General features: G+C 51.1%; 1 protein-coding gene across 8 annotated transcripts in view; it reads left to right on the forward strand.

Annotated features, from left to right (window-relative positions):
- MOB3C (MOB kinase activator 3C) overlaps positions 1–13,551 on the forward strand; it is an 82,981-nt gene that overhangs the window by 22,377 nt on the left and 47,053 nt on the right. For 5 of the 8 annotated variants that reach the window (XR_004001589.1, XM_030572512.1, XM_030572519.1 and 2 more), the window contains exon 1: positions 56–250. The exons of 1 other annotated variant lie outside the window; for it this stretch is intronic. The gene's annotated coding sequence lies outside the window, so the exon portion shown is untranslated. Of the gene's footprint in view, positions 1–55; positions 251–6,212; positions 6,425–8,040; positions 8,592–13,551 lie in introns of those variants that run through there. 2 more of the 8 variants (XM_030572516.1, XM_030572514.1) reach the window with 2 other exon arrangements.

The raw sequence follows: 13,551 nt of genomic DNA on the forward strand, positions 1-13,551 counted from the left end.
GCTAAGGCAGCTGTACTCTGGACTCACTCAGGATATGACATCACTGGGAGGGGGGGCGGGAAAGATCAGGCAGAGTTTCTTTAATGAAAACCCCAGCAAGGGTTGGTGCGTGTGTGAGGTTTTTCCCTGACCCCGGGATCTCACAGCTAAACCGAGGGAGCCCAGAAGGAATCCGGAGGATCTAGCTAGTTGACCTTTCCATACACTCGGGAGGGATTTGGTCTCTAATTCAGATCAGTTCTGGAGTTAGGTGAGTGTTTGGTTTTGGGTTTCTTTAAACTTTCTTTATGAAATTTCTGGTTTGCTCTGAGAATAACTGTCTCCCAGCAAAGCCCCTTCCAGCTCCAACCTCACGCTTTCCCTGCTGGCCTGTTGTGTGTCACACTCCCACTGGGAACAAGAGCAAACACAGCCAAGGGGATTGATTCCCCCAACTTCAGACCCCCGCAGTGAAGTTGCAGATGGTACATTTTAGGGGGAGGGGGCATTTCAGGAGCTGGATGCTGCAAACGAGGGTCCGCTCAGCTGGTGTGCTTGTAAATATTTAGTGACCCCGTATTTTGTGACATCCAGGGCGAGCGTGAGGGGCCAGCCATAGCAGAGGGGGAATGAATGTGGCTTTCGGAACCGATAAGCGGAGTAAATGTCACTTCCTGGAGCAGATGGGGAGCCAAAAGAGCCAGTTTGGAAGCAGTATTCTGTGCTTAGCAGAGTTTGGACAGGGGCCAGCTGCCACTGTAAGGCTACGCTGAGGAAACTGACGAGGGTCTGGGAGCAGAAATTTACTTTGTGTGGTTGTAGTGTTTTGCAGTTACATGTCCCATAGCTAGTGGCTTGAGTGAGGCAATTTCATGTCCTGGAAGCTGGTCCATACGTGTTGGAGTGAGAGCATGGAGTTCGGGAGGAGCTTGGGTTTGCTGAGAAGATGAATTGTAGAGGGTTGGTGTGTTGTGTTTTTGGTATCATGTCTGACCCCCACCTGGGGGCTGCGCGGCTCACATGCTCCGAATAGGCATCAGGAGCCACTGAGCCCAGGCTTTTTGGGGTTGTGCCTCTGTAGCAACTGTTACTAAGGACTGGACCTGGTCCCTCCAAAGCTAGGAGCATGAGCCTTTACTGAATTACACAGACCCCAAATCCCCTAGCTGGCAGCTGTGGTAGATCCATGTCCTCTGTGGATCAGGCACAGAGTGGAACATGTAACACACACTGGCCAGAGAGCTACACCTCTCTTCTGCTTTCCAAGTAAGAGGATCGGCCTAGTGAGAGGAAGGTTGGCCCAGTGGTGAAGGTGTTAGTCTCTGACCTGGGTTCAATCCCCCCCGCCACAGACTCCCCGTGTGACCTTGGGCCAGTCACCTAGCCTCTCTGTGCCTCTGTTCCAGGATAACAGCACCACCGTACCTCACAGAGGCGGAGGGAGGAGAAAGACATGGTGTGAGGAGGTGACGGGGCTAGATAGACTGAAGCTGTCTCTGGGTCCCTTGGGGAACAAACGCTACAAGGAGGCATGATCAGAGGTGAATTCTAAGAGGGTGCTGGAGGAGCAGTAGTCGAGGTGCGTGATGCCAGGCACTCAGTGGGCTAGCACTGGGCAGAGTGATGGGCCGGCTTGGGGCAGGCAGATGTGACAGTGGCAGGAGCAGCAGGCTGGGTGATACCAGGCAGTGGGTGTGGAGGCAGCAGATGGGGACTATCTGGCAGTGGGCAGGGTAAAGAAGGAGTGAACAAAACCAGGCAGGGGGGAGGGGTCTGGAAGCAGAAATCTGCTTGGCACGGTTGTAGTGTTTTGCACTAGGTAAGAGAAAGGGGTTTCCAAGTCCTGAGCGATCTGATGGGAAATAGCCACAGGAGTAACCTGGGCTCCGCTCTCCTGGCTGCAGCTTCCCAGGCTGTGTCCTGACTGCAGCAGCCAGAAGGGTGATTCCCTACTTGGGTTTTGGTGCCTAGTTGTTATGGTGGTTGGTGCTGAGACTGTGCGGGAAGTTCCCTTCCTGGGACCCACAGACAGATTCCCATGGCGTCTAGCAGGTAAATGATGATCTCCAAGGAGCTCAGAGCAACATCTCTCAGCTGGGACTCCTCTTCAGATCTTCCTCTCCCAGGCTCGCTCGCTTTGGCCTCTCCCCCAGCCCTTCACGCCTCCACTAGCAAACTCTTCCTCCTAGCAATTTCCTTGGAACGTCTCCTGGAATTTTCCATCCTTTGTGACTGCACTTGGGATCTGTGGCCAATAACCCCGTTCCGCCAAGGCAGCAGGGGTCTGGCTTCAGCAGGAAGCCAAGAGAAACCAGCCCTGTCTGGGGAACTTTGTGGCCAAGTGACCATTTTTAAAATATAATCATGTCACGTCCCCCTAGATGAGTTAAACTCAAAGGCTGTACAGGGACAGGGTGCAGATGGCTGACTTGGGCATAACGCTGCTGAGCCCTAGGGGACATCCGATCCATTTCCAGACATATGGCTCTTTGTATCAGGGTTTCACTACAACAGTAACAAGGCTCCAAATCTGCAAATGCTTCTGCGCATGCTTAACTGTGAGCCCCCTCGTCCCGCTGACTGCAGAGGCACGTGTGTACGTGAATGCAGGATCAGAGCCCAACTAAGAATAGTTAGTGCAGTTGCAGGTGCCTGATGGGACAGCTGGCTGGAGAGGTTGATATCCGATTGAAATATCTCACCATTATCCCTTTAAAGCTTCAGCTAGCAGGTTCCTCGCTGACTTCTCCAATTCTCGTCTGCTGAAGTCATGTATCAGCAGGGGACTTTCCTCTTTTACTGATGAGAACAGAGAGGAATTCCCTAAAGCATGACATTGAAAGGAAGACTGGTGCAGTCAAACTTGAGACGGGCTGAAGTCAGCCACTGAGCCGGGTAGGAGGAGTCCTACAGGCCTCTTTCTTTTGTCACGCAGAGCCCGCCTGGCCGGAGTCCGCAGCGCACGGCCACCTCGGGTGTGCCCACATGGCAGAAGGAACAAACCCCACCGCAGCGAGTCTCAGAGCCCGGGTCGACTGACTCAGGCTTGCGGGTCTCATGCTGCGGGGCTCAGAATGGCAGTGTAGATGTTCTTGCTTGGGCTGGAGTCACAGGCACTGACCTTTCTTTTTCCCTCTGGGTGCTCCACCCCAGCTCTGCCCCAGGGCCCTGCTCTCGCTCCACCCCCTCTCCCCAAAGCCCTTCCTGCCCACCCACTGCTCGCTCCTCTCCACCCCGCATCATCCAAGCGCCTCTCGTCAGCCGCCCGCTGCTGGGTGGCTAGTCTTGGGGCCCCGCCAAACAACTGTGGATGGTGGGTGCTGAGGACCCCCTATTTTTTTTTCCATGGGTGCTTGAGCTGTGGACCCCCCATGCTATCGGCGCCTATGGCTGGAGCCTGGGCTCTGAAACTCGAGCGGGAACGTCTGCACTGCTATTTTTAGCCCCATCGGATGAGCCCTGCAAACCCAAGTCGGTTGACTCAGGCTCTGAGAGGCATTGCCATGTTTGGGTTTTTCTGCAGATACTCAGGCCCCAAGGTCACCCACAAGCCACATGCATATGGCACGAGAGAGGAAATTTGTGACTGTCAACTCCCAAAACCCAAGAGTCGGTGAACTAAAAGGATGACTCTTAACTAGGCGGGTAGAGAGATCTGGTACACTCATGAGCAGGGCAGGGGTGTAGAGTTGACAAAGGGGTAGGACCAAGTCTGTCCACTAGAGAGCAGCATTGCAGGGGCATGCAGACCAGTTTGTTGTAAACTCAGGCTCTGTGCAGATTCAGGCAGCCTCCAACAGACAGGTTGATTCAGGCCTGGATGTTTGGAGGGACACTCACATTTTACAGAGGCCCCCAAAAGTTGATTGCTTGCCGTCCCACCCCTGGGTTCAAAAATGCAAGCAGGTATAGGGCCCCTTGCTTCGAACTGGGGCCCTGCATTTCCTAAAGATGGATTTTTACCCCCCACTGGAAATTCATGCATGGATTTGAAAGCCTGTGATCTGTGACCCGCCCCTGGCTGAGCACCTCCTTAGGAGCTGGCAGCATGTCAGAGCCATTGTTAGGCTGGTGTTAGGATGTTAAATGCCTCGCTCCGTGAGAGCAGCTGTTCCGCTTCTTTAAAATTTGGATCGTGTTGCTCAGTGGCTGTTTGAGGTTATCAGAGCCAGATGCTTGTGTGAGTCTTTGACCACCGGCATGCGAGAGGGGATTTAATTCATTAAAGGTTTCAAACAGCCTCCCAGCACTGCATTTAATTGTAGATCAAGTACCAAGCTGTGTTCTCAGCCGATGAGCAGATGGATACATTTTCCTGGCTGATCTGTTCGTTTTGGTCACCCAGGGCTGCAGAGTTTGCTTTCTCATGGTTTAATAATAATACTTACTTATTCATTCTTTCTGGTAGCAGCCACAATGTATGAAAGCCCAGATCCTAAACGAGATTTACGTGGCTAAATCTCCAGGCAGCTGGGCAAGTCACAACCTCCCTGCCTCAGTGTCCTCATTTCTAGAACTACAGTATATTTGAGGATCTGGGCCTAAACGCTTTTCAAGGGACAGGGGAGCCTGGGCCTTGCCTTGAGGAGCTTTCAAGCTAAACACAGCAGAACTGAGCAAAGAGAGGGGTGCACCATATAAACCCTCATTCTAAAAATGGGGAAACTGAGGCAAGGAGGTTGTGACTTGCCCAGCTGCCTGAGAAAATCAGAATCAGAGCTGGGGTTCTGTTCTGGTCTCATACTGTGCCCATCACCTTGGTATCTGGGCACTTAGATTAGAACTTAGGAGCTCCCCGCTGCCCAGTCTAGCTCTTGTTTATCACTTTCCCCATTCATGCGACTTTCCTTTCCTCTTCTGTGTGTACCTGTGTAACAAAGTGGAGATGATGCACGAGAGCCCTGTGCCCTGCATCTTACACCATACGCTGGCTGGACTTCTCATGTTTAAAGGTTGCTGTGCCTATTGGGAGGTCTCTGAAGCTGGACTGATGACTAGAGGAACTGAAACTTAGCCAGTTGGGCTGTGAGTGCCATTTTCGTTTGTGGCTTCCTTCCGCATCTGACCCTGTTAGTCTCTAAGGTGCCACAAAGACTCCTCGTTGTTTTTGCTCATACAGACTAACACGGCTGCCCCTCTGAAACCTGTGACCCTGGATGAATATTCATTTTGTATTTGGCTGTGGCAGTGTGGTCTAGTGAGTAGTGGGAGTCAGGAGAGAGCTAGGTTCTATTCCAAGGTAAATCAGTCAGGACCCCATTGTGTTGAGTGCTGTACATACACATAGTAAGAGAGAGCCTGTGCCTCAGAGTTTACAGCCTAAATAAACAAGACAGACAAAGAATGGGAGAGGAAATAGGCATCAAGAGGTTCAGTGACTTCCCTGGGTCACACAGAAACACAGCCAGGAACACCCATCCAGGTCTCCTGACTCCCAGTGCCACTGCTGAGCTGCTGTGTGACTTTGGACAACTCACGCAACTCCACCTGTGCCTCAGTTTCCCCATCTGTGCAGTGGAGCTGACGGGACTGGCCCAGAGCTTTGTCAGTCTGCATCTGAAAAACGCTAACCCTTGCACCGGTAACGGATGTCCTTTTGAGGCACAGAGGAACCTGTTCTTGGGAAACTGTTAGGAGAAGCCCTATGTTTCGTCAGCGTTGTACGCATATAACTATATCGGAGAAGGGCATGATTATTTTAATTGAGATAGTTACACCAGTACAACCCCTAGTGTGGACACTGTTATACTGCTATGAAGGTGCTTCTGCTAGCGCGGCTTATTCCTCTTTCTGAACAGGCAGGGCAATACCAGTGTAAAACACTTTTCTCTCAGTATAACTCTCTCTTTAACTTGCTAGTGGAGACAGGTGGTAAGTTACAGCTCTGCATGTGGACACCTATTCTGCCTTAGCCGTGGCTTGAGCATTGGCTTAGGTGGTAAATTTACAGGCACAAACTAGACCAATTAAACTGGTTTTAAACCGATCTGGATTTTCCCTGATTTAATTAAACCAGTTTAAGCTACCCTGGTGCTTCCTCTCAGTGTAGACAAGGCCACGTGCCTTGAGGAATGAACACAGTGCAGCTGGTAGTGAAATTGGCAGCCGAGTCTTATATTTGTGCCTGACCCAGCAGATACAGGAAGAGGGCTCCCCCTTCCTTCCTTCATCTGCAGTACTGAGGCCTTTCTGCTGCAGCTCGCTGGCAAAGGAATCTGGGACCCTGGCTGGTGAATGGAGCATTGTGGGGAGGGGGAGGGAGCCGGCGCTCTCCAACTTCCTGCCCCAGGCAATTGTGAGCTGCGGCTGCCGGGACAGGTCCACCTGGGACAGGAAGGGCCCCGCTCACAATGGGGGCAGCGCAGCAGGAAAGGCAGCTGGGTCTCCGGCCAGGACGGACACCTGTTGGCATCCCTCATCTGCTTCCGTCCATACTGATGCTGGGGTAAGGATGCTGCTCGCTAAGGGCTGGGAAACTGGATGGAGCTGGTGCTATGAATACCTGGGAGACTTCAGGACAGGCTGATTGGCTCAGGCACTGGGTTAGGAGTCAGGAGACCAGGGTTCTATTCCTGGCTTTACCATGGGCTTGCTCAGTGACCTCAGACAAGTCATGTCCCTGCCCTGTGCCTCAGTTTCCCCTCCTGTCTGTTGGCTATATAGATTGTAAGCTCTCTAGGGGCAGGGACACTCTCTCTTACTATATGTCTATAGAGTGCCTGGTAAAGCGGGGACTCTAGATGCTATTGAAATGCTAGTTCTAATTCATGAAATTCCCTGCAATCCAGTTAGCAGTGGGCCCAAAACCGGGGGTGTGAGTATCCCCGGTCTCTGCAGGAGGGAGGATGATGCCCTCCTGAAGTTTAGGTCCTCCCGGTTGATTTGACAGGCTCTGTGGCTTTTTGGTGCCTCTAGTGGACTGATTTCTATGAAATGAAACAAGATGTCAGGGTAGAGCTCATCCTGACTCTGCTTACATGAAGCGCTGGTACAGGCCGCTGTCAGCAACAGGCTACTGGGCTAGGTGGACCATGGTCTGATGCAATATGACACTTCTGTATGGAGGGGCAGGACTGTGCAGGGATCAGTCTCCTGGCTGGCTACAGACTTCTTGGGCAACTCACCTAGACATCCTGTGCCTCAGTTTTCCATCCATAAAATGGGGATAATGCACTTCCTTACTGCACTGGTGTGTGGCGAGGGTAAATGCATTACAGGTCATGAGATGCTCTGATACTATGGTAACAGGGGCCACGTAAGTACCTTAGATCGGGCAAATCCCTATGCGGACTGACTACATTGTAATTAGCACTGGTAGGAACCAGCTGCGATTTCAAGCAAGGGAAAGCTCATTTGGGACAAACAGCAGCTCTGTCCATCTGCACAAGCGGTTGCATTGGTTCCGTGCTGCCAGTGGCTGTAACTAGGCCAAAGGTTGAAGGGTTATTGATCTACTCCAGCCCATGTCCTGGCATGCCAGGAAATATCACCAGTGACTAAACAACAGCTGAGAAAGAACTGATTCATGATTCAGCAACTTTGTTTTGCAATGGGTCTCCTGGTCACTAGGACAAATTAGCGAAAGGCTAGGGTTTCCGATCAGTTCCCCGTTTGCTCCATGATTCAACCCCTGGGTGGTATCACAGCGATCCTCTGTGCAATTGGCAGGGCTGATGTTGCTCAGCAGAGATGAGTTCTGGGCCTCCCAGAGAAATATCTAAGCAAATTCTTATAAAGAAAATAATAATACTTGTATAGTGCTTTTCACCTGCCGGTCTACAGATCTGTGATGGAGTGTGTTAGCCCTTTGCAGTTCCCTGCTGGGCTCCTACTACACGATTCCCTAAGAAGCTGCGAGCTGAGAAGAAAAGAGCAGCGAAGGTGGGTCCTCCAAGCTTGCGTAGAGAGGACTCTCTGGAGTAGTCACTTTGGAAAACCGCAGAGACTTGGTCCTTCCAGGGCTAGAGGGGCTAGCAACAGCCAATCAGGGCCCTGCTGAGTCAGATAAAAGGAGCTGCCTAGTGGTTAGTGGAGCAGTGCCTGACTAGGACTGGAGGAGAGAAGAAGGGAATCTATCTATCTATCTATGTATGCATGCACAGGGGCCTGACAATACGCAGAGTTCATGGCTGGCTGAACCTGCACAGCTGGGATTGCAGAGAGAGTAACCTGGGGACACTGGCCCTGAGCGAGGGCTGGAGATAAAGGGCCTGGCTGGAAGAAGCCCAGGGAAGCAGCAGTGACGGATTGGAGAGGGAAGGATGTAGCTACTGTGCATAGGGTCCCTGGGCTGGAACCTAGAGCAGAGAGCGAGCCAGGTTCTGCCACCAGCCACTGGCATAAACCCCACGAAGGAGATGGGGCTTATTTGGGAGTCTGAACAAAGAGCCTAATTTAAAGGGTCCAGAGCTGCAGCGGAAGACCCCAGTGAGGGCAGATAGACTGTTTATTTATTAGATTCTTTAATACCCTGGAAGGTCATTCAGACTTTGTGATTCAGCTGGAGGGCCAAGCCGTGGAAGGCCTCGAGGGCGGCCAGCAGTGTGCAGGTGGCACCAGGGGTGGGAAAAGGAAGGCAGTACTGCACCCTGCCACTTGGAGGTGCTCAAGAGGTGAGTGCCCCTGTCAGGGATCACAGATCAGTGGTGCCTCACAAAGCACCCCGGTAAGATAGAGAATAATTAAACTAAGGCAGGCAGAGTGACTTCCCCAAATGCAGCAGCAAATCGGGAATAGAAAGCAAGAGACTGACCCCAAGTCCCCTTTCCTGTAAGCCTGGGGTTTAGATGCCAGAGGCTTAGATTTATTTCAGCTGTATCCTTGGTAGGGTTTGTAGGCACCTGCTGTAATGGACTAGACTGCAGCTGCTGCATGTTCTTCCCCCTGCGGATTTGATGCTTTGGGAAGGAGTTTGTTTTGTAATGTGAAAATTAAAAGCAAAAATGTGCACCTCTAGGCCACTGTGTTGTTCCAGGATGCATTCAGTGAAGAGGTGGGAGAGATCGGGGCAGGGTGTCTAATGGTGTGAGACGGCTGTCTGAGAAGAAGCCGCTGCAGCATATACTGAGCCTCCCTCAGCTCTCCTAGAATGGCCTGAGACTTGGCCATCTTCCTACTGTCTGTATGGAGCAGTCCTGAGCACATGGGCATGGCTGGAACATCATCAGCCCCACTGTGCGTGTGTTCGCTCTCTGTAAACAAGGTCTGGTGCCCACAATCAGAGGCTACTATGGGAGAGGGGGGAATTTGGTCCTACACTTTTAACTTTGTACTTGTATAGCAGCTTCCACTGCAAGCACTCCTACCATCCCTGTGAGTAGAAAAGGATCATCATTTCTATTCTGCAATTGGGGAAACTGAGGCACAAAGGGGCAAAGTGACTTGCCCAAGGTCATGCAAGGAGTCTGTGTCAGAGCCAGGAATTAGAGTCCCATTTCAGTGCCTTAACCACAAGAACCAGAACGGCAATTAGACTGCAAGGCTGCAATCCCTGGTCTCGTTGCTGGGGAGGGCAAAACTCCCCTGAATTCAGTGGGGCCAAGATTTCTCCCCCAGGTCCCTGGGCTCTGAGCTTTTGCTTTACCCTCCCCATCCAAGATTCGCGCTGGTACTAAACCGACTCCTCTTGAAGGAGATCGAGAAGTGACCTGGCTTCTTTGTAGGTTTGTGGCTCTACAGACTGACTTTGCTTTGAAGGGGAACGTTCTGCTTCTACTTTTTCTGAAGTTCTGTTTTCTTCCAAATTCCTGTAAGGATTTACAAGGTCAGTGCAGCTTGGCAGCAGTGCCGATAGCGGCTCGCTAAGGAAAACCATGGCAAACAGCTCCTGTAGGTGCTGACTGCATTTGGGGTAGACTGGAACGTAATAACCAGGCACGTACAGCGCTGCCGTCGTAGCAGATTAACTAAAGGACTTGCGCACTAGGAAATAAGCTTGGTCCGGTGCACCAGTTCATGTATATCTTTCACAGAGACGCTGTAAGAAAACACATCCCATATGCTTAATAGTGTCATTGGTTTAATTGGGTTTTAGTAAGACAATAAATATCCAAAAAGGAAATTCACCTCCATTTGTCTAATGATTGAAGAAATCAGTTTGTATGACAACAAGAAAGTGATACAGTGGAATAAGTTTGTATGATTAAATATGTCCTCGGAGCTGGTTATTGGAGAAGAGACTCATTTCCCACTGAGTATAAATGAGTTTGAAAGAGTCGTAGAATATAGATGTACAAATAACACCTTAATGATTGGAGGAACAGGGATTTAAAAGCCTCTATTCTATTGCCAGGATGGGTGACGATTATTCCCTGTTCAGTTCATGCCCTCTGGGGCACCTGGCATTGGCCACTGTCCGAAGACAGGATACTGGGCTAGATGGACCATTGGCCCTACTGGGTCAGACTGTTCTTATGGATCACAGCCTTTCACTTTTTATTTGCCAAATGGGTCTGCACCTCCTCTTGAAATTTTTCAGGAGTCCACAGGTGAAAAAAGGTTGAAAACTGCTGGACTAGCTGATCTTCATGATCCCGTCTGGCCTTAAACTCCGAGTATGTGACTTTAGTGGAGAGATGCTAATTTAGCCAAGCTGGGGCTCTGGCCTAAGGTGATAGGCAGTGGTGACTGAGCTCCAGATACGCGTGCATGTTATGTAGCGTGAGGGACCTTGAATCCTACTTTAAGTGCAGCTCTCAGGGCAACCTTAACTATGGAGTCACTACCAATGCCCAATAGTATTGTGTGTGTGTATCAGTTATATTTATGGCACTGATCTAGTGAAATTATTGAAGGACCTACTTAACTTTAAACCTGTGAATAGCTCTGTTGAAGTCAATAGGAGTCCAGTAAATTGCAAGCTTCAAGTTAAGTGCTTGTGTAAGCAGAGTCAGGATAAGCTCTACCCTGACATCTGGTGGAAAGAAGTTCAGAGAGTGTATTTGCATAGGTACGCCCACCCTATCCCAGACTCCCAAGCTGTGGGATTGCTTGGTGACAAATTGCTCACCCTCAGTTGAGTAGTACTGGCTAGACATGGGACATGGGTTCCAAAACCCAGAGAATTGAGAGAGGCTGGGGACAGGTATCTGTGCCTGGTGGTGCAGTCTCCTTGTGGAGCTAGAAGCACCAGTTGCACCCCCTCCTCTCTCCACTGTGGAATGTCAGAGTTGGTTTTTTTTATTCTCTCAAGACTCTAAATACAGGTTACTGAGCTGAATGCCCTTTGGGCTAATGGTGCACTAGCACTGGGGCTCCCCCACTAAGAGCTGAGATCACTAAGAGTTGAAATCACAAAAAGAGCTGAAATGACTGAGCTGAGAGCACTGAGCATTGTGCTAACTAGTGGGGGAGCCTGAAGATATGCTGTGGAACAGAGCAGCTGGTGGAGTGGAGCAGTTGCGGGGACGGCTGGAGCGGATCATGGGACAGCTGGTGGCAGCAGAGCGGAGTAGCTGTGGGACGGGTGGCACGGCCCACAGAGTGAGCAGAGCCGAGCAGTTTTGCAGAACAGCTCATGGAGCAGAGCAGCTGGTGGAGCGGAGCAGTTCCTGAGGACGGCTGGAGGAGCAGAGTGGAGCAGCTGGTAAAGCGGAGCAGTTCGTGGAGAAGGCGGAAGCAGAACCCACGGAGAGGCAGGGCAGTTGGCCCTGGACCACGTAAGGTGCCCCTTTCTACCCAGGCTGGGGGGGAGGGACCTCTACAGATAGACTCTCGAACTCTGGGGTGGCATTGACCAGAGACTTTTGGGTTGTTGGACTTTGGGGTGATTGGACTTAAAACCCTAAGCGGAAAAAGGACAGTGGCAAACGTACTTGGAGGTGGGTTTTTGTTTATGGTTTGTGTTATAACCCTGTTTGTGGTGTTTCTCCAATGGGATGCCACATTGATTCCTTCCTTTATTAAAAAAGATTTTGCTACACTCAGACTCCGTGCTTGCGAGAGGGGAAGTATTGCCTCCTAGAGGTGCCCAGGGGAGTGTGGTATGTGAGTGTCCCAGGTCACTGGGTGGGGGCTCGAGCCGGTCATGCATTGTGTTACTGAAACGGAACCCCTGGATACTGAACCCGGCCCTTGTTGCTGCCAACTAGAGGGGCAGAAGGGTTACATTTTTGGGGGCTCGTCCGGGATCCCTGGGTCAGTACCCCTCGCAAGCACTTGTTGAGTGTTCCACTGTATTGGGAAATAATTATGTTTATATTTTGAGGAAACTACTGTTTGTATAATGGCTAATATGTCGGGTTTGGTGGGCCCCAGTCCTGCAGCCTCTAGCTCAGGGGCGGCAGACTCAGCCTATGATTGGGCAAAAGCACTGGGGCATATATTGGACAAGATTGTGTTGGCCTATGCTACGTCGAACTCTTGTCGTAAGTTAAGGTTATTTGATGGGGAAGAGGAGTTTGAACTCTGGTCGGAGCATACTACTGAAATGCTGCGGGAGTGGGCCGTACCCGATGTAGAAAAGCGACGATGTCTAATAGAGAGCCTTAGTGGCCCAGCATTAGATGTAATTCGCACCCTGAAGCTCACTGACCCTGAGGTCAGTGTGAAGGACTGCCTAGAGGCCCTTGATAATACCTTTGGGAGCGTAGAGGGCCCTGCGGACAGTTACTGTAAATTCATTAATTCCCGACAGCAAAGGGGTGAGAAAATTTCAGCCTATATACAAAGGCTGGAGAGACTACTTCAGAGAGCTGTTATGAGGGGAGCAGTGACTGCTGAGCAGATGGATCAGACCAGACTGGCTCAAGTTGTAAGAGGGACTCAGTATTGGAACCCGATCCTACTTCATCTCCGACTAAGAGAACGGCAGGAACATCCCCCAAGTTACTCCCAGCTGATAAAGGAGGTCAGGGAAGAAGAAGAAAGGCAGGCAGCCAGCGAGTGTTGGGAAGCCCAAACATTGGAACGAGCCAGTACGACGCCACCGCCAATGGCCAGTGTACTGATGGTGAGCACCACAGAGGAACTTGCCCAACAAATGCAGGTCCTGACAGAACGGATAGCTGAGCTGCAAAGCATCATTGACCAAGCTAAGACTTCCAGGAATAAGGAGCCTCAGACTGTGATGATAGAGAAGTCAGTATCTAGAGTCACCGTCCCACCTCACCGAATGGAGAAAGGACACTTCTTTTGCTACCGGTGTGGTCAGGATGGGCACAGTGCTGCTAACTGCCATAAGGAAGAGAACCCCTCCTTAGTGTATGAAAAGCTGAGGATCAGTTGGGAGAGATCCAGTAGCTGCCAGAAGGTCCGGGGACGGAGACCACCTAGGCCTAGAGGATTTGAAGATTCCCCCAGAAGAGACCAACCAGCTGGGATCCCTGCAGGACTGATAGGGCCTCGAGCAGAGGTCATGGTGAGGATTGAAGGGGCGGAGTGTAAAGCCGTGCTTGACACTGGATCTCAAGTGACTATTATATTTCAGTCATTCTACCAACAGATGCTTAGGCACCTGCCCATACAGCCACTGACTGGCATTGGTCTGTGTGGCCTCAGCATGGATGAATACCCTTATCAGGGCTATGTCATAGTACACCTGGAATTCCCAGAAGAGATTGCTGGGGTAAGACA

The sequence above is a fragment of the Gopherus evgoodei genome, chromosome 8 (assembly GCF_007399415.2).
Source record: "Gopherus evgoodei ecotype Sinaloan lineage chromosome 8, rGopEvg1_v1.p, whole genome shotgun sequence".
Classification (NCBI taxonomy): domain Eukaryota; kingdom Metazoa; phylum Chordata; order Testudines; family Testudinidae; genus Gopherus; species Gopherus evgoodei.